Here is a 26,665-nt window from a genome sequence, read left to right as displayed (position 1 = left end):
TCAGAAATGAAGGCTTCTCTTGTAGAATGGAAGGTGGAAACAAACACAAAGTAGGTTGGTCCCAACTTAGTAAGAATGGGATAGATAAGGTTACCATATTCTTTCTTAACCTTAACACCTTCCAAGAGAAGTCTAAGGGTCTCGAACTTGGACAAAAAATCTTCAATGGAAGAAAAATTATTCGGGTCCAATGTAAGCAACTCATTTTCAAGTTGATGGGCTCTAAGTTCATTTTTAATTCCAAAAACTTTAGTGATCTATTTCATTTCTTCATTAGGAGTATCAAGTTCTACGATATGGAATCTAAGGTCTGGAGAAATAGACATCCATATCAACCCACGTGCTTGATCTTGCCTATTTTCCCATTTGGTTGCCTTATCTTCATCTTTCGGTTTAGTTTCTTGGCCTGAGGCTATTCTGTAAAGACCTTTACTTCTAAGTAAATCCATAATGTAGGACCACCATTGGAAGTAGTTGGTGTTGTCAAGAATAACTTGGCATGGAATTTCCATTTTAATAGAAACTGAAGCTATAGATGTTGAAACTAGGTGTTCCAATGGAAAGATCTCGAAAAATTAGGCTGATTAAAAAAAACAGCTCTGAAAACAGCTTCCGGATGAAGAAGTTATGGTTTTTTGAAGAAACGTTGTTGAAGATGCCGACGAAGTGCGGGAATGTGTGGAAATGAATGATAATGTTATATTTAAAAAAAATCTGCCCCCTTTCCAAACTTAATCTAATTAGCTCAACAAAAAGAAGGACTTAACTCAAGACCTCTATTCTCATAAAGTGGCTTTGGACCCAAGTGAGCTAGATTAAAAGGTTAGTAATTTATGGAAAAGAGGAAGGAGGGTTTTTTTTGTTCTTTTTGTTTGTTATTCACTGAAGCTTTGGGGTGTGTGCTTACTTGAGAAAGCTCTTTTTTGCCTCCAGACCTTAAAAATTATGTAGCTAGGTATACCAGAAACCTTTTTGCGTCAAACGAAAGGGGTTCCTCAGTGGAATAGATGCTCCTAACACAACAGAGTAGTCCTCTCGGCTCGAAAGCAGTCAGTAACAGTAGATCTAGGAAATGACAGTCGGATGCAGTTCCACCAGCTTCAGATTTGGATCACCAACGGATGCAGCCCTCAAATAGCTCTGATACCATGTAGGAATTTACAGGGTAATTTCCTCAGACAGAACACCAAAGGACATTGCTCACAAAAAAATCACAGATCAATACACCAGTATTCTTGACATGGTTAAAACCCTCAAAGAGGGAAACAGTCCACATCCTGAGCCAACGTGGCCACTTCAGGAAATTTATTAGTAAAAGAATGAAATTTTACATAAGCTTCTCTCATGAATGGTTACCCTAAAAATGACCCTCCATGCTCTTTAAATAGAGATCATGGACCAATCGGGTGTTAAGCCATGGATCAAGTGTCGGTAATACCAAGGAGAGAATGAACCGTCGGATAACTACATTTCATGACAGTCGGATTGTAAGTTACAAAAGTACATAGTAAAGAAACACATTTTACCTAAATCTACACTAGACCAAGTTATACTTAACTATTTCCTAGGTGTCAAAATATCCTAACACCTCTTCATGAGCATAACAATTCCCTTTTGCATCATTTCCAAAAATCTTATGTTTTTCGCGGTTTACAAGATTGGTGCTAATGACCCGTATTGTCCTCACACTGATATGCAAGGATTACAACTGCCCCTAGCACCGACCAGAGTGTTTGAGCCTTTTTCCAATCGCACTAATCCTCTTTTGGAAAGTTTTTAAACAAGGAGCTGAAGCTTCCATCTCTAGAAGCTTCGTAACGGAATTTTGGTAAATGGTTAGGCTGGATGGAGTCGAGGAGGTTAGTTTGGGATCCTTTCCCTTATTAGGATGGAACTACCTCAATAGATAAGACCTTATCCCATGAGAACAAGACCCATCTCCCTTCCATCCATGCTATATAAACCCCCCTTTTTCCCAAGCACAAGCTAGTTCTAATTAGGCTCTGGTTGAAGTTTTGATTGTGGAGTAATCAGAAAGTTATTCATAGTTGTAGCTCTCTAGTTGTGTGTGAGGGAGAAGTGTGAAATTGGTTTAGTGTGAAGGCTAAAGGGAAGAGCATTGAAACTACTATTGTTGAGGCCATCATGGAATGCTAATGGAAGTGTGTGGGAACCTGGATTTGTTGGAGGAGAACAGAAACGTCAAGACAACGGTTGTAATATCTTATTGATTTAATATATATGCAACTATCGATTGATTTCCTACATAATATGTCATCTCACATGTCTATGGCTTAATGTTTCTTGACTTGTTGAGTAGTTTGAATACAATTTGTCTGTTATCACGGTTGTTGTTTTTTGGTGTTTACTTGTTTCAGGGGCTCGAAGAAGGAAATGGGAGATAGTTGGAGTGAGGAAGCAAGGTCATCACCAAATGGGATAAGTGTACTAAGAGGTAGACCCTCTTAATTGGTTCTAACCCAAGGAAATCTTCCATAGAATTTCTTGTTTGTCGCTAGAACCACTCTCGGGCTAGAGGAATTATTTCTGTCCGCACTTAGAATTTTACCTGCACCACAATTCTCTCATTCGGTTTATGTGGGATGGACGGATTGGATTCGAAGTTGAGTGGGGTGGATCTTTGAATTAATAAACACATGGTTTAGTGGTCCCTAGACCGGACTGAGGATGCACAAAGCCACTAGCCTAGCAACCCCTGAACCGTACTGTGGGTTGCAGTAAAGCCAGATTGTGTGCCTCAGTGGGCCTAGTAATCCTTTTCGGTGAATGGTGGGATATATGGTAAAGCAAAGCGGTGGATTTTCTCTCTGTTGGGCCTAGTGATTCCGGGATGGAATTCACAATAAAGACTGGAGAGTATGTCTTGGTGTAACACCTAGTGATCGCTGGATCGCACTACGGATGCATGGTAAATCCTAAGAGAATAGGAGGCACTCAAATTCCTCACGACGTAGGAGGAGAACTCTGATGGCATCCACATTGATTGGTGTTTTTGATGTGTTCTATGAGTCCCACATTCATGCTTGGAATATGGAACGAGGGCGATTGGCTATGAGAGACTTGGCTCAGCCAATCTATGGTCGGGTGGAACATGGTAATCCCATCTTTGGTTGGTTCATTGCATTCATTAATGAGAAATTCAATTCCTTGACTGTCAAGTGTAAATGTACTAATGTATATATGGATTTTGTTGGTTGATATGTTTATTTTATTTTTGTTCCTATTACGTTGGTTATATGCACATTTTATGACAGCAGCTATTTATGGCTCTGTTGACAAGGTTAATCCTCTCCATATACATAGATGATCCCTCTAGCCCAATGAGTGGGTCTAGCAACTTGAGAGGACAATCAACTAGACATCTTCCTAGATTATGATTGAAAGATAGAAGAAGAGAGAAGGCCTACCTTGTTCTAATGCTAATCCGATTTCCTTTGTTGAAATCCTCGAACTGCTTGTGTCAAGATCTTGTTCCTGCTTCTTCCAAGGATTATGTACCTGCACAAACAACCAAGAGACAACAAATCATGACAGAAAAAATAACAAATCCAATAATAATCAATTTAGTTGATTAAGGAATGCCAAACAAATACTTACATGAACATATATATTGGGAAGATGAACTAGCAGTTGTATTATTATTTAAAGAATAAAGTGGAAGCTTACAACCATAGCCTTGATGTTGAAAGGCTCTCCTTGAGTGGTAATCCATGTCTAAGCCAAGAAACACTCCAACACTCCTTCTCCAAGTCTAATGAATAACCTCTAATCACAAGCTCAGTATAGGGGTGAAAATGGATATAGATCAACCTTTTGGGAATGGTAGAGGGGAGATTTATAGGCTGGGAGGGGGATTTATACCTCCTCCAAAGATAGGATTAGGCCCACATATTAAGGAGGTAGCTCATAGGGATGAGACCAAGGAGTCAAATTAGGAGGATTCGACCTCATCTATGTGAAACCACCTCCAGCTCGCTGCTCTAGAAGTTTCTAGATCACGAAGATTCTCATCATCTTTGGGAAAACTTCCTTTTTGGGACCATCATGAGTATGAGAGAGAACAAATTGATGCCATCGTTAGCTTAACAAGATGCAACAGGTGATCATCGCGGTTTTGAGCTTCGTAAGGGTGATGATTCTCATTTTAAGGTTTCATCAGCTATTTCTTCTGAGAAAGTTCTAGATATTTTCCAGGCAAAGTTAAAGGAGGGATATGAGCTGCATACATTGATGAGTATACTATATAATGATCATGTTTCGGGAACTTCATGGTATGTCATATGGAAGTACAAGAGGCGTGACAAAATATTGTGTAACAGATGCCCCCTAAAGTGTGAAGGAAAAATGGGGAGTGATCGCTGAAATGCTTTACGAGTTTTTGGCAAGGACAAAGATGCTGTTATAGACATTTTTGTGCCTCGCGTCAAGGAGCAGGGAATGTCGATAATTACAGGGATCCTCAGTCCCTAAACATGTTGTTCTTACCCCTAAAAGAACAAGGTCATCAACCAACAGCACTTCCAATCAGTTCTCCACCTGAAAACACTTCAGAACAGGCTTATTTTGGATCATGTCAGCTGCTAAACTGAGCTTCTGCGCTGTATTGCAACTGTCCCACTCTGTACCTGCGCTGGAAGTCAAAAACTATGAAGGCTACCTGCGCTGGGCGAGATTGGCCAAGTGGCACAGTCATCCTGCAAGGTGTCAATTGCCCAGGAAGCTTCCAAACTGACACTTGGTTCATGAGATTCGCCCTGTGATGAGTAAGAGGTACTTGATCACCATGTGTAAGCAAGGACCTCCAAGTGGACACAGGAACTGAAGATTAACTGAAGATGGAGAGGACACAAGGCAGCTTCATGTCAGTCTCAATCTGAGTCATCTGTTCCTCTTCTACCCTATATATAGAGCTCTTCTATGAGAGCTAGGGAGGCTAGAATTTTGTATAAGCAAGGAGGTGTTGTTGGTATACCGCCAGGATCATTGGGTGATTGTTTTACTAGAGGTGAAGAAGAGAGTTCTTGCTGCCGAGGAGGTGCTGCTGGATTGGAGCCAACATCATTGGTTGTAACTTCCTCTGGAACCCTGTTACTTTCTATCAATAAAGTTTGCATGTTCTCCTATACACTTGTTTTACATAGATGCTTTGTGTTTACATGTGTATTTGATGCAATCTAATCCATGCTTTGATTATGAGTGCTTGTATCTGTTAGTTTGCTCTCTCTTGTTGTGCAGGTCTTGTGTGTAGCTGGATCGGCTTGGAGAGCAAAGAGCTGGGAGCAGGATACAAAGGAAGAAAGATAAGGATCAATCAAGCGCAAGACACCAGGTTGGTTGACCTTCTTTCCATTCTATCTGTATACTCATAAAGAAGAACATGAAAACTTTATCATTCAGTTGTTGCTAGATACTGTCACATCTAGAAAGGGTTAGGGTCATCCGCATCGGATACTTTTCCCCACAACAAACTGGCGACTCCACTGGGGAGATCCTAGTATCTTGTTGTTGTTATTTGTAGTATTTTTCTATTTCTATCTTGAAGAACCGAGTACCGAATCGAAAAGCTTTTGACTATATCAAAAGCGAAGTAGAGGGTTTGCTACTCTTGCTCCTTTGTTGAGCAACTTCAAGATTTAAAGAGCTAATCTACAGGTAGATCGTTACTCTTTGTGATAGATCTTTATCCTCTTGATCATCCCTTTACCTGTACTTAACCCATAGCATTTTATTTCAGTCAAAACAGTACATTTTTGAGCTTTTTATGACCCGGAATTGTTAGCAGACGTAACTCTCGTAAGTTAGTGCAGGCTGTCCACAGGCAGTCTGCATTACAGCGCAGGTAGTCCCTTCGGGAACTACGCTGAGAGTGAAACTGGCAGACCAGTACCTGCGCTGGTCCAGTTGGCCTTAGGCTAGCTTAACTCTTCCTCTGTGTCTTGGCCCTATTTGCACTTGTTTTTGGCTGATTGATTGCTGGTTAATGTATTTGTTGTATACCTCATCTCCTTGACTTTATTCTGCCTCAGTTGTGTGATGAAATTGTAAACGTTCTTTCGGTATTTCTTGTTTCAGTTACAATTTCCCATAGTGAAAAGCAAACCTACAGCCTTGACCTCTTAGATTGCGATCTTATGAGTTAGTGTTATTGCTGTTCATAGCTGTTTTGGATTGGTTTTGTTTTCACTTTATGGTTTGAATCTGTATTTTTCTTGTATTTTAAACAAGTCTTTCATAAGGTGTTCTTCTGATTGTGGACAAGCTTGTTTATTCATACTTGAAAGTTAATTCGAAAATCATACAACAGTTTCCTTTTGTTAAGCATCAACATTAAGGAAAACGAAAAGAAATACATGCATTGTGCATTTTGCATTTGACTGTATATATGATGATTTAGGGAAATGTGCATTATAGTGTGTGTTCTTTGATCTGTGGAAAAGTTGTGTCTTACTCTTTCCTCAAGTAGATTAAGGTTTTCAAAGTTGAAAGACTGAAAAGATTTTGCTTCTCATTCTTAGATTGCATATAGGAAGTTGTATATATACATCTCGTGGCGAACCTGAAAGGAAAACTACTAAGAAAGATCAACATTAAAATAAATTCAATTTACATAACAACGCTTTGGAATTTAACGCAAACATCTAGAGGTCTAGGTAGAGACGTGTTCCGGCGTCGTTAAACATAGTGACTGTCGATCTCTACGAAGGTGGGTGATTCCTCCTGAGAGTCGGTGGCACTAACACAGATTTGAGCTCCCGCGTACCGTCGAGTATATTGGGAGACCCATATAGGCTTTTATCCTTTTATCCTTAGGAAGCCGTGTCGACCGCCCTACTGATCGCGATGCAGTGAACACAGCATTCACGAAGATTGACCACCCGTACCGTAAAACGTATTCTGTGGTTTCGCGAAAGGTTTGGCACTCCCTCTGCCTAGATCTCCAGAGCAGTTTCTTTTGGCCTTTTTCAAACTCTATAACTGAAAAAGTCCAACCGAGCATTTGTCACTTCGGGCTCGTTAATACATCGAAGGCGACTAGAGTCATCTTTAGCTTTTTCTCGACTCTTAAAACATGAAAAAGCAAGTTTGTGTCTAAAAGCGTCGTAAATAAAATTTATCTTAAAGCGGAACATAATCACCTGTTATTCCCACGTTGATCTTTCAGTTGAAAAGTATGGAGCCCACCAACCAAGGAAGTAACCTTGGCGGAAGTCCAAATCCCTTCTCCTCTTGGGGAGATGTTGGTGCGCCTCATATGGCTACATTGTCACTTCCAGGATTGACAATTGGCCTTCTTGTTTGGCTCTTTTCAACTAATGTAGTCCAAATCGCCACTAATCCTGAGCAATCGAATCAACAGTCAGAACCATCTAGAACTACCCACCAGCCTTCCACTTCTTATGATACTTCCTCTGATCCTTCATCTTCACAGGGTAGAGCCGGCAAAAGTCAGCCTCCCAAGGAGAAGAAGGAGAAGAAGAAGAGAGGAAAGAAGCAAAAGGAGCCTCTGGCGAAGGCGACTGGGGGCAAGCAGAAGAAAACTGACAAAAACCCACACACTGCACCGACCGGGCCTAAATCGCCATGTGTCATTTGCAAAGGGATCCATTTCCATCGTGATTGTCCTTGTATTCCACGGATACTGAAGGACTGGTCCCCAAGGTTGCACAATCTGGTAGCATCAACCTCTGGTTGTCAAGTTGATTGCATTCCGTCAACTAGCGAGAGTGAAGGACGAAGAAGGGGACCAAGATCACCCTGTCTATTGTGTGAAGGTAGTCATGCCATCCACAAATGTCCATTCTTAGATGAGGCCAAGAGAGTTTTGGAAGATCGCCCGGTGTCACCGTTGCGACTTCCGCCTGGATATAAAAAACTCGCGCCTAATCCCTCGACAGTTGTAAATCCAGTTGGCCCTCTTAAGTGGTCAGCTGATGTGTCGGTCATTGACAATGAACCTACATAATCTAGACCAGACGAAATTCTAAAGGTCGAAACGGCAGTTGACCCGGTTCTTCCTTCAGAGGTTCTATCGTCCAATGACCCCGTCGTTGAAGACCCGTCTTCAAATGACACCGTCACCGAAGAGTCATCTTCATGTGGCACCCTCACTGATGAGAACAAGGATGACACCATCCAGGTTCTCTTTATCAGCACCGACTCCGACGAGCATCTGGGCAATGCGCCCATTCCTTTATCGCAGGAAGGAACATCATCAGAGTCGTATCCGGCCGTATATTCGGTCCCACCACCAAGCAACCTGGTTGTATCCTTTGATTGGAATCAACTAGGCAGACCCCGGTTACCAGCCAGTATACCATTCAGAATCATTGTCCAGATCTATAGAATGATCATGGCTGGTACTATCATTGATGAAGGGGCGTCTGTGAGTATCCTTTCCTCTATTGCTTGGAAAGCACTGGGTTCCCCAGCGCTTTTACCTGAGTTGAGAAATCTCTCGGGTTTTGATAAAGGAACCAGTCGACCATTAGGAATCCTCCCCGATGTACCTGTTACATTGAAGGGGAAGACCGTCAGGATGAACGTGTTGGTAGTTCAAGGACCCTTGGATTATAACCTACTCCTTGGACGCGACTATATTTATTGCATGGGAGCGATAGTCTCCTCACTCTTTAGAGTAATGTGTTTTCCACACGAAGGAAGAGTGGTCAAGCTCGTAGACCAACTTTCATTTCCGGGATCTCACATCGCAAATAGTCAAATACCAATTCTAAATGGTCTGTTCGCTCAAGATTCGCCTCCGCCCCCAGTCCTCCTTCCCGATGAATGCGAGTGATTCGGAAAGAAAGACTAGGACCCAGGGGGCATGCACCCTGGTCTGCTTCAGGCAGAAGAAACCCCGTATATAAGGAAGAATTTCCGCAGAAGAATATGACTAGTCCGTACCCCGTCCGTGGAAGGAAGTGGGGTTGTTCTGGAATAATAATCTTTTGTTAAAGTTATGTTTTTGGCAAAAGAGTCATTCACCTTTGTTTAAAAAGTGGGCAATGCCCAAGTGGGATTTTCCTTATTGCAACAAATAGTAAACATCCTTGAATTCCAGCCTCGCCCATCAAAACATATGTTTTGAAGGATAAGCAGGGGCAGCTTACAAGGAGGGGGACTATTTTGTTTTGACAGAAGGTAACCATCTTAGGACAACCCAATGATAAACATCGCCGAAGGAAGGGATTGATTTGCGGCAGCAAAACGAACCCTCTTCGAATAATAAGAAAGAGGCAAGCCTCCCTCGATAATACCTATGTTTTATCTTTGAGTAGTGTTCTTCTATTGTCACGATAGCTGTTTGTTAAAAGTGGGCCGACAGGAAGTCTGAGTACTGCGTAAGACCCCTTAAAATAACGAGAAGACTAGTATCGTTAACATTAGATTGGCAAGATGACAAGTAACTGTGAACACCCAAAAAAAAACAAAAGTAGAAGAGAGGAGGGGCAACCTCGAAATTCTATCCTATACCTGGGGGCATGCAACCTTTTGGAATGCAAGCAAGGGACGACTATTATTTTTTTTAAATTTTTAGGTCCTCCCTTTAAACCTGTAGGTCTAACCCTTTAAACTCGTAGGATTAGCCGTTTCCGAACTTGCACAAAGAAAGCCTGTGGGGCAAAAGTAAAATTTGCCAAAATAAGAGCATAGCTGTAGTAAGGCATAAGCTCTATAAAAATTGGTCCTTATAGGAGGCGTTCTTATGACTGGTAATTCGAGCATTTTTAGCATATAGTTCATGCTCGTTAAAAAATAAACGCAAAATCCGAGCAGTTTTAGGCCTGAATCCATGCTCGTTAAAAAATAGAAGAGTGTGAGCAAAAGTTTCCCCCAGAGTTCAAGCTCATGGAAAAAATGAACCGGTAAATAACCTTTTGAGATCGTAAATTCATTAGCCATAAGAACCTTGATCGTGTTTCATCCTCCACCTCCATCGTTCATTTGGCTGAGCATTCACTTCCATTTGTGTGTTTACCTCTTTTGAGAAACAGCTGCGAAGAGTGATTTCACCTAGCCATCCTTGTGACACTGCCGTGATTGGAAATTCCAAACTGTACCTGGAATCTGTAGCTATCCCTGTTCATCACTCGTTTCTCAAAAGACGAGTCTTCTTTCAGCTCTTTTCACTGACTCGTAAAATATGAAAAGTTTGCCGAGTTTTGGCCTTCCAGCTCGTTAAAAGACCTGAACGCTATCCCTCCTCTAAATTTTAATCTTTTTGGACCTGAGGGATTATTACACAAAAGGATCGAGCGCTTGTCTTGTTCAGCTCGTGAAAGTATCGAACAGCCATCCCTTCTGTATTGTTTTATACTTTTTCGGACCTAAGGGATATGCTGACGAAAAAGGAATTATGGAGTTAGCTTTCTGTACCTTTTCAGACTCTCTAAAAATGAAAAGGACCGAGTTTTCTTTGTCGTTAGACTCGTTAAAATGATTAAATAGCGACAAACTTGTCTTTAGACGAGAACGAGTTTCCCTATCGCTAGGCTCGTTAAATCTTAGCGATGGGCTTGCCCGAAGGGCAGGTTATAGAACAAGCATATGTTATCCTCCTCAAGCTTGACAAAAATAAAGAGGTACTAGTCAGAAATGACTGGGGAAAAATTGGGAGAACATCAAAGTTTAGAGGTAGCAAGTCACTCTTGAACATGACACTTTTCCTCCGTATCACATCGGGTTGGGTTGTCTCATTCACCGGTCTCATCACCATGGTCCTCGCCACACCATCCATTTGGGGTAATGCTACCGATCCATCGCATCAGTGTCGTTATATGTTCAAGAGCGGTCATTCAGAAAGTGTCAACCGTGTCCCATCCACTACCATACATCATCCTTCATCCATTTTCATGATCGCCACCCTGAATCATATATCACAGTTTGTTTCCACCTCCACTAAATCATTAGCCCCGTTCCGTGTCATTGATGTGGGATTCATTAAGGCCCTCCTTTGACGGATCGCTTCTTGTCGACATCAGCTCATTATCCAAGAAGTTGATCTAGGAACACCCCCATCAGTACTTTGAAGCTTGCATGCCTCAATGGCAAGTTTCTCACTTCCGGCGACAGGTATACCTCAATGACCTTCGACCAGAAGATTTTGCATGGCGTTCGACGCCAAGTCCTTTATTCACGCCACGTGAATTGTACTGCAGTACCTTGAGGGTCATTGTCATTATTGGTGATTCCTCTCGCGCTTGTTAACGGTTTTCATTATTGGCCGGTAATCAAGCGATGTCTTTCCATGTTCGACTTCGACGCAATTCTCACATGGATCGACTTGTACTTAGAGTGAAGATCGAACGAGTTTGAAGACCCCGGATCTAGTTTCATCCATCCGGGCTGCGATATATATTCAGGAAATATAAAAACATTTGCCATGTACATCATTGCAGCAGATGATCATCCTATCAAAGGATGATAATTTCAGCAGAAGATTATCAGTTTGTCCACAGACGATCGTCTGTCATATGTATCAAAATGTATTTATAAAAGCTGAGCATTGGAATGCCCGCCTCAGCCAGACCATGAAATTGAATGAAAGATAATGTATTGTATTGTATTGTATTACAGGGCACTCTCCTCCGGTACTGGAACGAACTTCGGACCCTCTAGCTAAAGCATTTCACCCGATTAACGGCCTCATACTTTAGGGGGCAACTGTTATAGACATTTTTGTGCCTCGCGTCAAGGAGCAGGGAATGTCGATAATTACAGGGATCCTCAGTCCCTAAACATGTTGTTCTTACCCCTAAAAGAACAAGGTCATCAACCAACAGCACTTCCAATCAGTTCTCCACCTGAAAACACTTCAGAACAGGCTTATTTTGGATCATGTCAGCTGCTAAATTGAGCTTCTGCGCTGTATTGCAACTGTCCCACTCTGTACCTGCGCTGGAAGTCAAAAACTATGAAGGCTACCTGCGCTGGGCGAGATTGGCCAAGTGGCACAGTCATCCTGCAAGGTGTCAATTGCCCAGGAAGCTTCCAAACTGACACTTGGTTCATGAGATTCACCCTGTGATGAGTAAGAGGTACTTGATCACCATGTGTAAGCAAGGACCTCCAAGTGGACACAGGAACTGAAGATTAACTGAAGATGGAGAGGACACAAGGCAGCTTCATGTCAGTCTCAAGCTGAGTCATCTGTTCCTCTTCTACCCTATATATAGAGCTCTTCTATGAGAGCTAGGGAGGCTAGAATTTTGTATAAGCAAGGAGGTGCTGTTGGTATACCGCCAGGATCATTGGGTGATTGTTTTACTAGAGGTGAAGAAGAGAGTTCTTGCTGCCGAGGAGGTGCTGCTGGATTGGAGCCAACATCATTGGTTGTAACTTCCTCTGGAACCCTTTTACTTTCTATCAATAAAGTTTGCATGTTCTCCTATACACTTGTTTTACATAGATGCTTTGTGTTTACATGTGTATTTGATGCAATCTAATCCATGCTTTGATTATGAGTGCTTGTATCTGTTAGTTTGCTCTCTCTTGTTGTGCAGGTCTTGTGTGTAGCTGGATCGGCTTGGAGAGCAAAGAGCTGGGAGCAGGATACAAAGGAAGAAAGATAAGGATCAATCAAGCGCAAGACACCAGGTTGGTTGACCTTCTTTCCATTCTATCTGTATACTCATAAAGAAGAACATGAAAACTTTATCATTCAGTTGTTGCTAGATACTGTCACATCTAGAAAGGGTTAGGGTCATCCGCATCGGATACTTTTCCCCACAACAGATGCACACTATTAGGAGACCTGCAAATCCACGGCATGGGCGCAGCCATCTGGATGATGAATACTATATAAAAAAAATCATGGTATGGGCACAACCATCCAGTTAATAGGGATCAGTATAAATCTTAAGTCTCACGGTATGGTCACAGCCATCCGTATAGTAGAAACATGTGTACAACCATGAATAACATAAAACTCCATGCAACCTGAGCCATAACGGACAGGACTCAGGGTCCTACACTCCATCTTGACGCGATCAAAGTATGAATCGTAGCATGCGAATAAACGTGTTGAAGTCGAACATGCTAGAAAACCACCTAATTACCGGCCAATGAGGTGGACTGTTAACAGGTATGAGAGAAACCATCAATAATGACAATGGCCCCCAAGGTACAACAGTACAATCTGTGAATGTATTAATGAAGTTGAGGTCGAACACTCATGGAATCACCCAATCGAAAGCCAATAATGAAGACATGTCGTCGGATGCGAAGAACTAACCATTAAGGCATGCCAACTCTAAGGTACCGAAAGGGAGTTCTGAAGCATAAATATTGATAGCTTGTAGAATTGAATGTAAAAATACACAAGAGGTATTTGAAATAGTAATTTATTATATATCTAAAATGTATAAGTCATGAATGTTACAATGAGGACCCGCATTTATATACCTAAGCAAGTGTCCTATCGTGAATGGGCATGTCTTTTAGACATGCCTTTTCACTTAACTTAATGATTATTTAACCTAATTAATATTTGATTATTTAATATTTATCTTTATTTTATCTATCTACTTGTTATGAATTATATTCATAACAAGTTCCTACGTCATCTTCTTGGATAGTGAGCTGAAGACGACAAGAAGTGACACGTCGAAGGAGGGCAATGATGAATCCCCCATCATCAACACGAAACAAGGAATAAAGTGGAATGATATTGAGGACTGTAGCAATGACTCAAACAATGTATATGTAAATAACTACATATTGGACTTCTCTTGAAGATTTTGGCGACACGACTCGAGAGTGTGGCAACATCTGACTCAACATGGGACTAGAGGTCATGATGACAGTGTGGAATACTCAAATGAGAGGCAAGATAGATAACCCAACCCCGGGAGGACAAGTGACTAAGTGAGGATATCCCAAACCCAACATGAGAGAAGAAGAGTGTCATATTCAAGAGTGACATGCTGCCTATACAAAGGATGTCTCATCTTCATTTCCCCTCACTATTTCTAGTGAGTACCCCAATTATTTTTAATCACAATGTTGAAGGGGATAACATATGCTTGTTATTCAAGTTCATTCTTTGAATGAATCCATCCTAGTAAGCTTTATGGGCCCTAGGAAGGAGAAGCTCGGTCTCGCCATGGTGACGAGCCTTTTGTCGTAACATTTTAACGAGCCCGACGTAAGAATAACTCGACATATTTTTCCTGATTAGAGAGTTTGAAAAGGAAACGAAAAAGAAAACCCCACCATTTCCCTTTTCGTAATTTGACCCTCGAAACCGAAAAGGTAGAAAACAATATCTGAGGGAACCTCTTGACCATGTCGACCAAGGTGTACCTTTTTCGTAAATAGTTAGTCTCAGCCTGAAAAAGGGGTAAACATATACTAAGTTCATGTCGATTCATTTACTTTAATGAGTTCGAAAAGACAAGCACTCAACAATCTTTTCAATTTTAGAGAGTCAGAAAAGAGCTGAAAGATGACTTTAGGGGGGTTCCTTTTTTCATTTATTTAAGGGGTCCGAAAAAGAGATAAAATAAAACTCCTAGAATTGGTCAAAAACGATCACTTTTCACATTGAAGGCACCTATAACTGCACAAGAAACGCACCCATCATTGATATTGAGAAAATATTAAAATATTTGACAAAATGACTTTCAAAACTTATAAATAGGCAAAAGTAATTTCATTTTTTACCTTTTTACCAAACTGAGCTCTGAAAGTGTTTTTGTGCCCTAATTTCCTTGATTTTCTAGCGGTTGTTGCGAGAGAACCAGGGAACCATTTCATGATCCATCTACAACAGGTAAGAACCTCATCCCTGCTCTTGCATTTCATTACCTTTTTATGCAATTTTATCAGTGAATTTTAAGCTAGAAAAGAGGATTTTTTAAATTTAGCTCGTCGGCAACCATCACAGGTATGGTCATCAGATCCGTGATGGTTGGACTCGAGCCCAAAAGGATCACATGATGCCATTGCACTATTTTGAAAAAAAGACGCGATGGCACCGAGAGTGACTTTTTAGAGATTAAAAACTCATATTAAAGCAAAAAATGGTGATTTTTATCCATGGAAAAAACACTAAAAAGGGTTTAAATGTTGTTTGCAAGAGAAATATGGTCATAGAGTGGAAAGAAAGAGGCCATGAGGCTGAGTATCACCAAGCATCTCAAGATCCGGCATGCATAAATGCTTTGAGGGATTGTGGCCTACTAAAATTCTTCCATACCACAGGGTTGAGGGCACAAGTGGAATTGCTACCTTATCTGATCAGCCTTTGGGATGTAGATCGAGAGATCTTCATCATCAAAGGGAAGGAACTGGAAATGTAGGAAATGGACATTTACTTCTTCACAGGATTATCCCGTCGAGGAGAACCCATTCAACTCTTTGGATCTCGCCAAGGAGGTGAGAGCACCAGGAGTCTAGTCCATAGATACTGTCCTGGAACCAAGATAACTAACTGAGGTAAGGTGAAGATTGCAAAAATCACCAATAACCTCATTCAAAGAACAATATTATTCACCATGGGCCATGGCACATGTATCTAGCATGCAAGCTCTTCAAAAGGCTTCCAAGTCTTAGTTTCAGTATGCCATTACTTGTTTTAACCCCACCATCTTCAACTAGTGTGGAGGTATTTTGGTGAACATTAAACGCTAACTAACCAAAGGTAAGCACGGACACCTGAAGAAGTTCGGGTTTGGTTCCATACTAGTGACCTTCTTCTTGGAGCGAATACCTCTCTTCTAGTATCAGTGGACAGAAGTACCACATCCTGCCCCCCGAGATTTGAGGCTCGTGAGATGGAGCCAACTCATGCCTCGAGGAGGCATAGGCCAACACATGCACTATCCACCACAATTCTTCGCTTGGCTTAAACGCCAGCTGCTGAGAGTAAACGACTATGTGTATTTTGGCATATATTTCAGAGGGGATCCAGATCTACGTCTGCCACCAGGTGAATAGTGGACTGACACAGGTAAAAACTTGTTCTTGAATTTTTTCAAGTTTTTATGATCTTTTATGAGAATGTAATATAAGACTCAACTTATGATAAATGTGTGGATGTGGGACCAGAGAGACCACCACACATGTCGCCAATAGCACAGTGAATTCGCCATCTGATAGTGCTGCAAACTATGAAGAAGGGGCTGACCACTTAGCTGAGATGGAACACAATCTAGTGGCAATCACCTGAGGGGTTCGAGATTATGCCACCATCGACGATGTTCCACTACATTGGCAGAGACATAAATTGGGAGCCTCTGTGAGACTACGTCGGTTGTTAGGCCAAGTGATCAAAGCAGTCGCGTGCTAGCATGAGCACCACGCAGTTTGATAGCCCTTCTATTCTTCTATTCTTTTACACATTTTGTAGGCTTTGAAAGCCAAGTGTCTCAGAATACCCTATTTTTTGACATTTTGATGTAAACACTCTGGCAGACACTATATATATATATATATATATATATATATATATATATATATATATATATATCTGTGTGTGTGTGTGTGTGTGTGTGTGTGTGTTTTATTTCTACTTATGTGTTCATAACATGATTCAGTTTTACAAATGATGCAAATGTCTATCAAGAACAAAATTTTCTAATGCTTCAGTTAATGTATTTAAATTATGTGGAATATGTTGATATGTAACGTAATCAAAATTTATTTCCAGCAATCTAAAACGTAGATACACATGCAATATTTGTGGATTTCTTACTAAATAATGATTGTTTAATTGTAACACAACGAGCTGGGAATCCAACATAACAACTAAATCTCTAATGCCAAGAGCAACTACTTTTGACAAGAGTTCAATAACTCCACTATAATTTGTGATATTATTGGTTGTTCGACCAAGGCATATACCTTGTAAGTTAATCAACTCACCATTAGGGTCATAGAGTACCCATGCTGCAAAAGAGAGGTTCTATGTGTTATGACAAGCACCATCAGCAAAACCAACATAATGACCTGATGACATCTACAAACCAAGTGGAACACAGGGTAAGGAGAAAAACATATGCCTGCAAAGCAAACAAACACACCAAAAATCAAAACGCACACTAATGAATTAAAACACTAATGTTCCAAAGTTATCATAAGAATTTTACGCATAATATTTTTTGATATACAACACATTACAGGGTTGTGACAATACATTCCCCTCATAATCACATAGCTCATAGGCACCTTTCTGTAAGACACGCTTGAAAATGTAGGGCCCATGCCACATAGGTTCGAACTTGCCTTCCCCCAAATTATCGTTGGCTTCATCGCAAAGAAGGACCAAATCGCCTTCAGAAAAAGTGTGAGGAGAAATTGGTGAAAATGAGCTTTGACTTGTTTCTTTTGAGCTTCGATAATCATCATAGCAATGCAACGAGTCTTGTCGAGTCTCTCAAGATATAGTAGTTTCTCCTCTTCAGGAGAGGTATTCGGAAGAAGTTCGGTAGCTAGATTAAGCAAAGGGATTTCACATTCGATTGGAAGAGTTGCCTCTAAAACGTACACCAGCTGAAACTGAGTGAATCCAGTGGCCATCTTAGCAGAGGTTCAGTAAGCCCAAAGAGCTAAGAAAAGCATTAAATGCCAATATTTTTTGTGCTTCCAATGGTACGCTGAAGCATAGTAATCAAAACCTTATTGACTGCTTAAACTTGGCAATTGGATTGTGGATAATATGGAGTCGAGCTATCATGACGAAGGCCCAACTAAGCAGATAACTCTTCCATCATGTGCTGATGAAAATGTGATCCGTGGTCATTAACGATAGCTTGAGGGACACCAAAATGTGCTATAACATCGTTAAAAATGAAATGTGCAGCAGTAATACCATCAGCATTGTATGTAGGCATCGCCTCAGCCCATTTTGTAAAATAGTCGACGGCGACAATCATATAACCATGTCCCTCAGCCGATTGAGGGTTACATGTCATGAAATCAATGCCCCATTTGGAAAATGGGCCAAGAGTAATTACTGGGTGTAGGGGTGTGGGTGGGGTGTGCTATTTGCAGTTGAAAATCTGGCATTCATGGCATTTTTGAACAACTAGAATGCAATGTTTGAAGATAGAAGGCCAGAAATAACAGATGCAAAGGATCTTCTGAGCAGCGGCATATCAAGCCATATGAAAACCACACACACCACAGTGGCAATCATTTACGACCCACTCACCTTCTTCAAGGGTGTGAAATCTGTGAAGGGTAGAGTCCACACCGACCCAATATAAAGTATCACTGAGGATCCGATAGGATTGGGACTGATGCCAGATTTGGCATCAATCTGATGGGGACAACTCAGATCGGAAGTTCTGGATTTAGAGATAAACAATAATGTCTCCATACCAAGGGTCAAGAGTGTTGATCAAAAATAATGTTTCATCAAGTATCTGCTCAGTAAAATTGGTTGGGGTGCTTGCAGACGAAAGAGCACAGATTAACTCAGCCAAGATGAGTGATTTCTTTGATTTAGTAATAGTGAATTCCCAATCAAACTCTTGTAGGATGACGTTCCATTTGGATTGTTTACCCCCCAGTAACTGACAAGTCAGTATATATGTCATGGGGTTACAATCAGAAATTACGATGGTTTTCCTAAAAAGGATATAGTGTCAAAATATTTGGACGGCATGGACCACCGCCAAAGCAAGCTTCTCGACATGAGCATAGCGAGATTCAGTATCAAGAATATTTTTCCTTAGATAATAAACCACGTTCTCATTGCCATCATCATTGTCCTCAACTAATACCGTAGCAATGGTGTTGTCAGTTGCAGCCAAATACAGGAAATAATCGTGACGGTAATTGGGGCGATGAAGTAAAGGAGCACTAACCAGGGCTTTCTTTAAAGCACCGAAGGATTATTGAGCAACTTCATCCCAAATAAAAAGGATCCCCTTCTTAAGTAAGCGAGTATAACCTTTGGCAAGTTCAGCGTAATTCGGGACAAATCGACGGATAAAATTAGCTTTTCCCTGCAAGCTCTGCAATTGTAGTAGCGATGTTGGAGGGTGTAGATTGACTATGGCCTCAACTTTCAAAGGATCAATTCTTATTCCTTCACAAGACACGAAAAAACCTAAAAGCCATTCAGAATCGACACAAAACACACACTTGTGTGGATTGAGATGGACATTATAATGCCGACATCGTAAAAATATAGCTCTCAAGTGATCTGGATGGTCACGACGTTTAGCTAAATAAGCAGGCAAGCCATCGAGGTATGGTTGAACAATATGTCGAATGTCATGGAATGCATAGGACATTTCTCGCTAAAAAGTGGCACTAGAATTCTTCAGCCCAAAAGGAATATTTTTGTAAGCGAAGGTACGCCAAGGATAGATAAATGTTGTTTTATGCTGATCGGCGAGTGAAAGGTTGATCTGAAAATGGGACACTAAAGGCTTCTTGTCACACGGAATGAGTCAATCTTGCAGACAAGATCGACCTCCCTAGTATCTAAAGATATCTAGTGACAAGCAAGCCAATCAAAAACTATTTTTCTCTAAATATGCAATTAAAACAAAGGCAAACAAGTGTTTTAGGCCTACCTTGGGTCCAATGCAAGTTTGTGGAAGCCTCGCTCCTTTGATTCAAATGAGCTCCCTTGTAGCAAATCTGCATACACAAACAAGCAAACAAATTAAATAGCACTTGAAAAGCCAATATCATAAAGCATATCCATCATAATGATCAAGGAATTTATGAAACAAATCACATAAGACAATTTTGTTGAGAAAAATGGATCTGATTGTATTAATTCAAATCAAAGAAGAACTTTACAACCTATGCCTTGATGTTGTACAAGCTCCTCCCAGGGTCCAGCAAGAAGTCTCCCCTACTTTGGCAAGTTTCACTCACTTCCAAATGAAGCCAAAAGGTATGTGATCTCTCCTCTCAAGCTTAACTAGGAAGTCCCAATTCCACCAGCATTTACCCTCAAAAATGTTCATCTTCTAACCTCTCTAGCAACCAGCCCAATGCCTTAATTTATAGTGCAATGGAGGAAAGTTACTAGGTCCTCCTTCAAAGGGATAAAGCCCTCCTTCAAAGGGATAGCTCCTCTCATCAAGGGATTAGATCCTTCTCTTTTGGGATGCATGAACCACCTAGGAGCGAACAATCCACGTCAAAATTCCTTCTAGAATCATCTAGAATTAACCCAAAGTGAGTTTTTTATAATAAACTTGTGCCTTTTTAACTTTCACAGGGGTCTGCACCCATCCCTTTACAGACAGAGTGGGCAGATCCGCGGGTAACATGAACAAAGGGTGCGGGACCGCAGGTAATAGTGAGAGAAAGTGCAGAACCAGAGCTTTATTGATTTTTAATGTCTTTCTCTCATTTTCAAAGCTTGATATGAAGAGCTGAGGTTTGAGACTTGCTTAGGAGGACAGTATAAGTGATGATAGACCCATACTGACTGCAAATAGTCATGTTGACGATATTTTTGTGTAACAAATTGCCCCCTAAAGTGCGAAGTCTCTAGTAGATGAGGATTTCATTTTTCATTTAGGAAGAGTGAAGTACTTTATCATTTCAAGGATCATATTGTGGAGAGCCCGGTTGGAACTTGTAAAAACATTCAATGAAAAATATATATATGAGATCATATCATCGCTGAGATAGGCATTCCCATGCTCAGATCAAAACTGGCTAGAAAACTAACTGTTGGTCTGATATAGGAATGATCTTGTAATACATCACAAGTATAGACACATGTAGACACAGTATGGATGCATCCATCTGTTTATGAATAGTCCACAATATAATGAATACAAAATTCCTCACAGCCTGGATTGTGGAAACTAGATCCAGGGTCTTCATTACTACTTCCCGAAATAATACGATTCTAACCATGCGAATGAATGTGTTGAAGTCGAACATGGTAGAAACCACCTGATTACCAGTCAATGATGTAAATTGTTAACAAGTGTCAGAGAAACTACCAATAATGTCAATGGCTCTCAAAGTACTCAGTACAATCCATGAGATGTGAATAGATGTGTTGATGTCGAACATATCACAGAATCCTTTGATGGAAGGTAAATGATGCAACCTATCGTCGAAGGCGAGAAACCTGCCATTGAGGCATGCAGATCCCAAGGTATTGAAAATTCCTAGATCATCTTTCTAGATAATGAGCTGAAGTCGATAGAAAGTGATCCGTCGTAGGAAAGCCCACAACACGAAATCATAGATCAAGTTGAAGAAATTTAGTTGCAAGGGCTGACTCAGGGATGGTCAAGATGGATGACAGATATTTTGCAGATGAATGGCTTATTTGCACTGACCTCTTGAACACATAATGACACAACAGATGGTTTGGCGACAATTGACCCAAAGTTAATACCCAAAAACCAGCTGAAGACTTTCAATGTGGTTTGATCAACTGTTAGGCAAAGGATTTCCCAACCCAGGTGAATGAAAGTGTCGTGTTCAAGAGTGGTTACAAAGTATGACAAACAGGCTCATTTTTCTCTCTTTTCCCCCACCATTTCTGGCAAGTACCTCTTTATTTTTGACAAGCTTGAGGAGGATAACATTTGCTTGATTATAAGCTCATCCTTCGGATGAGTCCAACTTAGTTTAAATTCGAACCCTAAGAAGGAGTGGTCTGTTCCTATTTGTAATTGAACAGGTCCTTTACTGTTAAATTTTAACGAGTCCAATATAGGAGAAACTCGGCGTTTTTCAATTTTAGAGAGTCTGAAGAAACTTAAGAAGACTCCAGGGTTGACCTTTTTCGTAAATTTGTGTCTCCCAAGCCTGAAAAAAAGTATAAAATAATACTTGAGAGAACCGCTTTATCTTTTACGACCAAGGACTACTTTTCGTAATTAGTGCCTCTGATCCGAAAAAAGTAAAAAAGCGATCAATGACACGTCATTTTATGACCAATATCAAATTTGAAACGACAAAAATTCGGCAATCTTTTCGTGTTTTTACGGTTAGAAAAGGGATGTAAGAGGACCGTCTTTTTAATTCGGTTTTAACGAGCTTAAAAAGAAAAACTCGGCAATCTTTTCATGTTTTAGGAGTCAGAAAAGAGCTTAAAGGTGACTCTAAATATTTTTTCGTCGAAAATGACCGATTTCACCTGAAAAATTCGTTATTCTGCACAAAAACTGAAACATTACTCATACCTATTTAATATGGATAAAAATGCTTCAAAAATACCTTTCCAAAAAACTTATAAAAAGGGTTTTTTACAATTCATTTTTACCATTTGAGATTTGGGTGAGAAAAGAGGGCTTTTGGTCAGAAACTTCCTGTGAAGATTGCGGAAAATCCGTCCATCGAAATCGAACGCCGTCTCCTCCAGGTAATCCACATCATCCTACTCTTCAATTTCATCCGTTCCAAATTGATTTTTAGGGTTTCATTTCATTTTTTGGGAGTTTTTAGGTCGAAAAACCCGTGCGCGGGGGCCCGTAGGTGTCACACAGGGGACCCGCATACCCTGACTTTTTCGCAAATGGAAAAAAGTCAGGGGCCCGCACCTGCTGTGAAGGCAAGGTGCGGGCCCACGCACTGTCTCTAATAGAGAGGGTGCGTATCCCGCATAAAGTTTTTTAAAACCCTAATAAACTCAAAAATTACCCAAAGATTTCAATTTTATATATTCTGATCCGCTTTTTACTGAATGTAGGTAACACATCATGCTTGATTGGCGAGAACGGGAGCATGAGGACGTAGATCTTGCCGCAATAAATCACCAACCTTCGATTGATGCATTGAAGGCATGCGATTTATACAAATACTAAGCCATACCTGGCATGAAGGCCCAAGTGGACTTTCTGCAGTGGCTGGTAGACAGGATGAGCATACAGGACCAGTGCTTCTTCATTGGTGGCCACCAGCTCGAAATAGATTCGGCAAACATATACTTTTTGACTCGTTTGCCTAAGAGAGGTGAACATTTGACTCTATTCGGGACTAGGCCAGGTGGCCAGTCTGTCGATAGCCTCCGGCTAGAGTACTGCAATGTCCAGACCAGAGACAAAGGGATAGATATCAAAACCATATCCCGTCCTGAACTCATGGTGATTGCGTTTACAGTTACCAGACTCTGCGGGAGTGCAGCACTACACATAGCGACTGGATCCCAGATGCGGATGGCAGTTGACTGCTTTCGAGGCACCATCTTCAACTGGTGCGATGTTGTATTGGCTAATATAAAAGGCCAAATGACCAGAGCCAAGAACGGATAACTGAAGACCTTTGGATATGGGGATTTAGTTGTGAGCTTTGGTCTGGAGAGGGTCCCAATGTTGGTCCCACAACACCTCACTGTTGGAGTTGGACTTCCTTGAGATCCCAAACTGATGCCATGGGTTGCAGTTATGGCCCGTCATCCTGATGAGGGGACATAGGTCGTTCGGTTCAAACCTGAGTATTTCCAATGGTTGGAAGACCAGGTTTTTTCTATTCAGGACTTTCCTTACGCTGGGGTATATTTTCGCGGTGACCCAGACATGGCTCTTCCACCAGGAGAGCAATGGGATGACTCAGGTAAAATCATTTTCAACATTTTCCTAATTTTTTTTTTTTTGTTTTTATCTCGTCCCAAAATTGATAGTAAAAGTTTCAAATGCAGATGTAGGCCCACGGCGACCAGCTGCTCTCCGGCCTTACGAGAGGAAACAACCAGCTGCAGCGGCACCAGCCCCACAGGACGAATCAGCAGAGACCTTGGCCGAATTGGAGAGCCATCTAGAGCACTTGACAGGAGACATTCCGGAGACTAGCATAGATGACATTCCTCGTCGACTTCAGCGCTATGTGATTGGGGTCCCAGGACCTTTTAGGAGGTTCCTTTGTAAGGTGGCCTGTGCAGTGGTTTCTTATCGAGATCATCACCAGTGATAGGATGATCGCCTATTGTAGGCACATATGACATTTTTTCTTTTTGTACTTATCATTTTTGCCAATCATAAGGTGTTTTTCAACCTATGATCGAGGACGATGTATATTTTGACACACTCCTATATTATACTATATCACTATTACCGGCTTATCTTGTTAAACATGTTATGGAATGTTTTTAAATTTACTTGTGTGATTATTGCAAATGTCTACTTAGCATTCGAGAAGCAATTGAATCTGCTAATGTATTTAAAGATCTTGGAATATGCTGATATTCAATATAGTCAAATTCACGTTCCAAGAGACGCACTCTCAAAAATAATCTCAATAACACTGGATTTCTAATGGCATATACTCTATTAAGTTGTAATATAACGAGTTCAGAATCTAACCTCACTATCAAACTCCGAATCCCAAATGAAATAGATTCAGATAATAACTCAATCACTACACTATACTCTACAATGTTGTTCGTTGTTTGACCGAGGCTTACCCCATGCATAGATACCAACTATTTAGAGGGCGAATAAATAACCCAAGCTGTGGAAGAAATGTTCCATGTACTATGACAAGCACCATCAGCAAAACCAATGTATGTTTGGAGAGGTGTTGACATCTACAATATCGCAAGTAAAACCAGGATAAGCAGGGATAATGACGAAAAACACTCTCTAAGCTAAGCACACTTTTTAATCTAAAACATACCAGCTAGAAACAAAACACTAACCTAACTAAAAATCTCCACACCCATTTTAAGCATAATACTTCTTCAGGTAAAGACCATTTCTGGGTTTACCTAAAGAATCCCCGTCAAAATCTACCAATTCATAGGCCCCTTTTGCTAGCTTTCGCTTGACAACATAGGGACCATGCCATATAGGCATGAATTTTCTAGCACCTAATTTATCATTTGCTTGATCGTACAATAAGACTAGGTCTCCTTCCGAAAAATTTCGAGGGGTCACATTTCGATCATACTGAGCTTTAATACATTTTGCATGAGTTTCGATCGCTAATGCAGCATCGCGTCGATTCTCATCTAGTTAAGCCAAGTATAACAAACGTCTTTCCTCTTCGGAAGTGGCTAGAAGTAACTCGATGGCCATTTGCAGTGACGGGATTTCGCACTCAATCGGTAACACAGCTTCCAGACCATAAACTAGTTGGAAAGGAGTGAACCCTGTTGACATTCTTACTAAGGTTCGATACGCCCAAAGCACTAAAAATAGCATGTTATGCCAATTCGACCGATGAATTCCAATGATTCGTCGGATCATGATGACTACAACTTTGTTGATGGCTTCAACCAGGCCATTAGCTTGTGGATAATAAGGAGTTGAACTATCGTGACGCAAGCCAAGTTGGCCTGTAAGTTCGATCATCATAACGTTTCGAAAATGAAGACCATGATCAGTGATAATCACTTGTGGAACACCAAACCTAGCAATTATATGATTGAACATGAAAATCGCAGTTTTTTTTCTGTGTGCCTCAAATGTAGGCATCGCCTCAGCCCACTTGGTAAAATAATCTACCGCAAGGATGATATATGCATGCCCCCCGGCCGAGTGAGGGTTACATGTAATAAAATCGATACCCCATTTGGCAAAAGGACCAATGGCAATTATAGGGTGGAGAGGAGCAGGTGGAGCGCGCATCTTTCGATCAAAATTTTGGCAGTTGTGGCATTTTCGGACCACGTTAATACAATCTTTAAACATAGACGGCCAGAAGTAGCCAGTGCGCAATATCTTTGGGGCTGTGGCATACCCAGACATATGACCACCACACGCTCCAGAGTGACATTCATTTAGAACCCTTTCAGCTTCCTCATGAGTTAAACAATGTCGAAAAACAGAGTCCGCCCCACGACGATAAAGAGTATCTCCAATAATTCTGAATTGTTGGGACTAGAAACGTATTTTTCGACGTTTTGACCTTGAAATTTATGGCCGAAAAGATTGGGTCTGGAGATAAATGATGATATCCCCATACCATGGATCTAAAGTGTTGATTAGAAAGAAGGATTCGTCCACAATGGGCTCCTCCACCACAGTTTACGTGTCAGCACGCGGGAAGTCACACATTAACTCCACAAAAACTAAAGATTTCTTCGACTTAGACTTTTCAAATTCCAAGTGAAACTCCTACAGGATCACAATCCATTTGGAGTACTTGCCTCCTAGCAATTGCTTGGTCAAAATATAGATCATAGGGTTGTAATCAGAAATTACTGTAGTTTTACGTAGTAAAATGTAATGATGAAAACATTGGACAGCTTGAACAGCTGCCAATGCCAATTTCTCCACATGTGAGTATTTTAGCTTAGTTGGATTTAAAGTTCGACTAAGGTAATATATCACATGTTCAGTACCGAATTCATCTTCCTGAACTAACACCATTCCGATGGTGGAATGCGAAGCGGCGAGATACAAGAAGTAGTCCTGGTTGTAGTTGGGAGGATGCAATAACGGTGCATGGGTCAACACGTGTTTCAGTGCATCAAAAGATTTCTCAGCTATCTCATCCCAAAATAATGGAGTATTCTATTTCAACAACCAGGTAAAACCCTTTGTAACCTCAGCGTAGTTAGGAATGAATCGTCGTAAAAAGTTTGCTTTCCCCTGCAAACTTTAGAGTTGACGAAGACTCGAAGGAGGAGGCAATTTGACAATGGCTTCAACTTTCGACGGATTGACGCGAATGTCAGCTTTCGAAACAACAAAACCCAGTAACTGACTCGTTTCTATACAGAAAACACACTTGTGTGGATTCAACCTAATCCGATAATGCCTAC

This window comes from Pinus tabuliformis, chromosome 1_2 (genome assembly GCF_031772625.1).
Source record: "Pinus tabuliformis cultivar Carrire ecotype Pingquan chromosome 1_2, CPIR1, whole genome shotgun sequence".
Classification (NCBI taxonomy): domain Eukaryota; kingdom Viridiplantae; phylum Streptophyta; class Pinopsida; order Pinales; family Pinaceae; genus Pinus; species Pinus tabuliformis.
The sequence above is the reverse complement of the archived record's forward strand: the minus strand, read 5'-3'. Positions refer to the sequence as shown.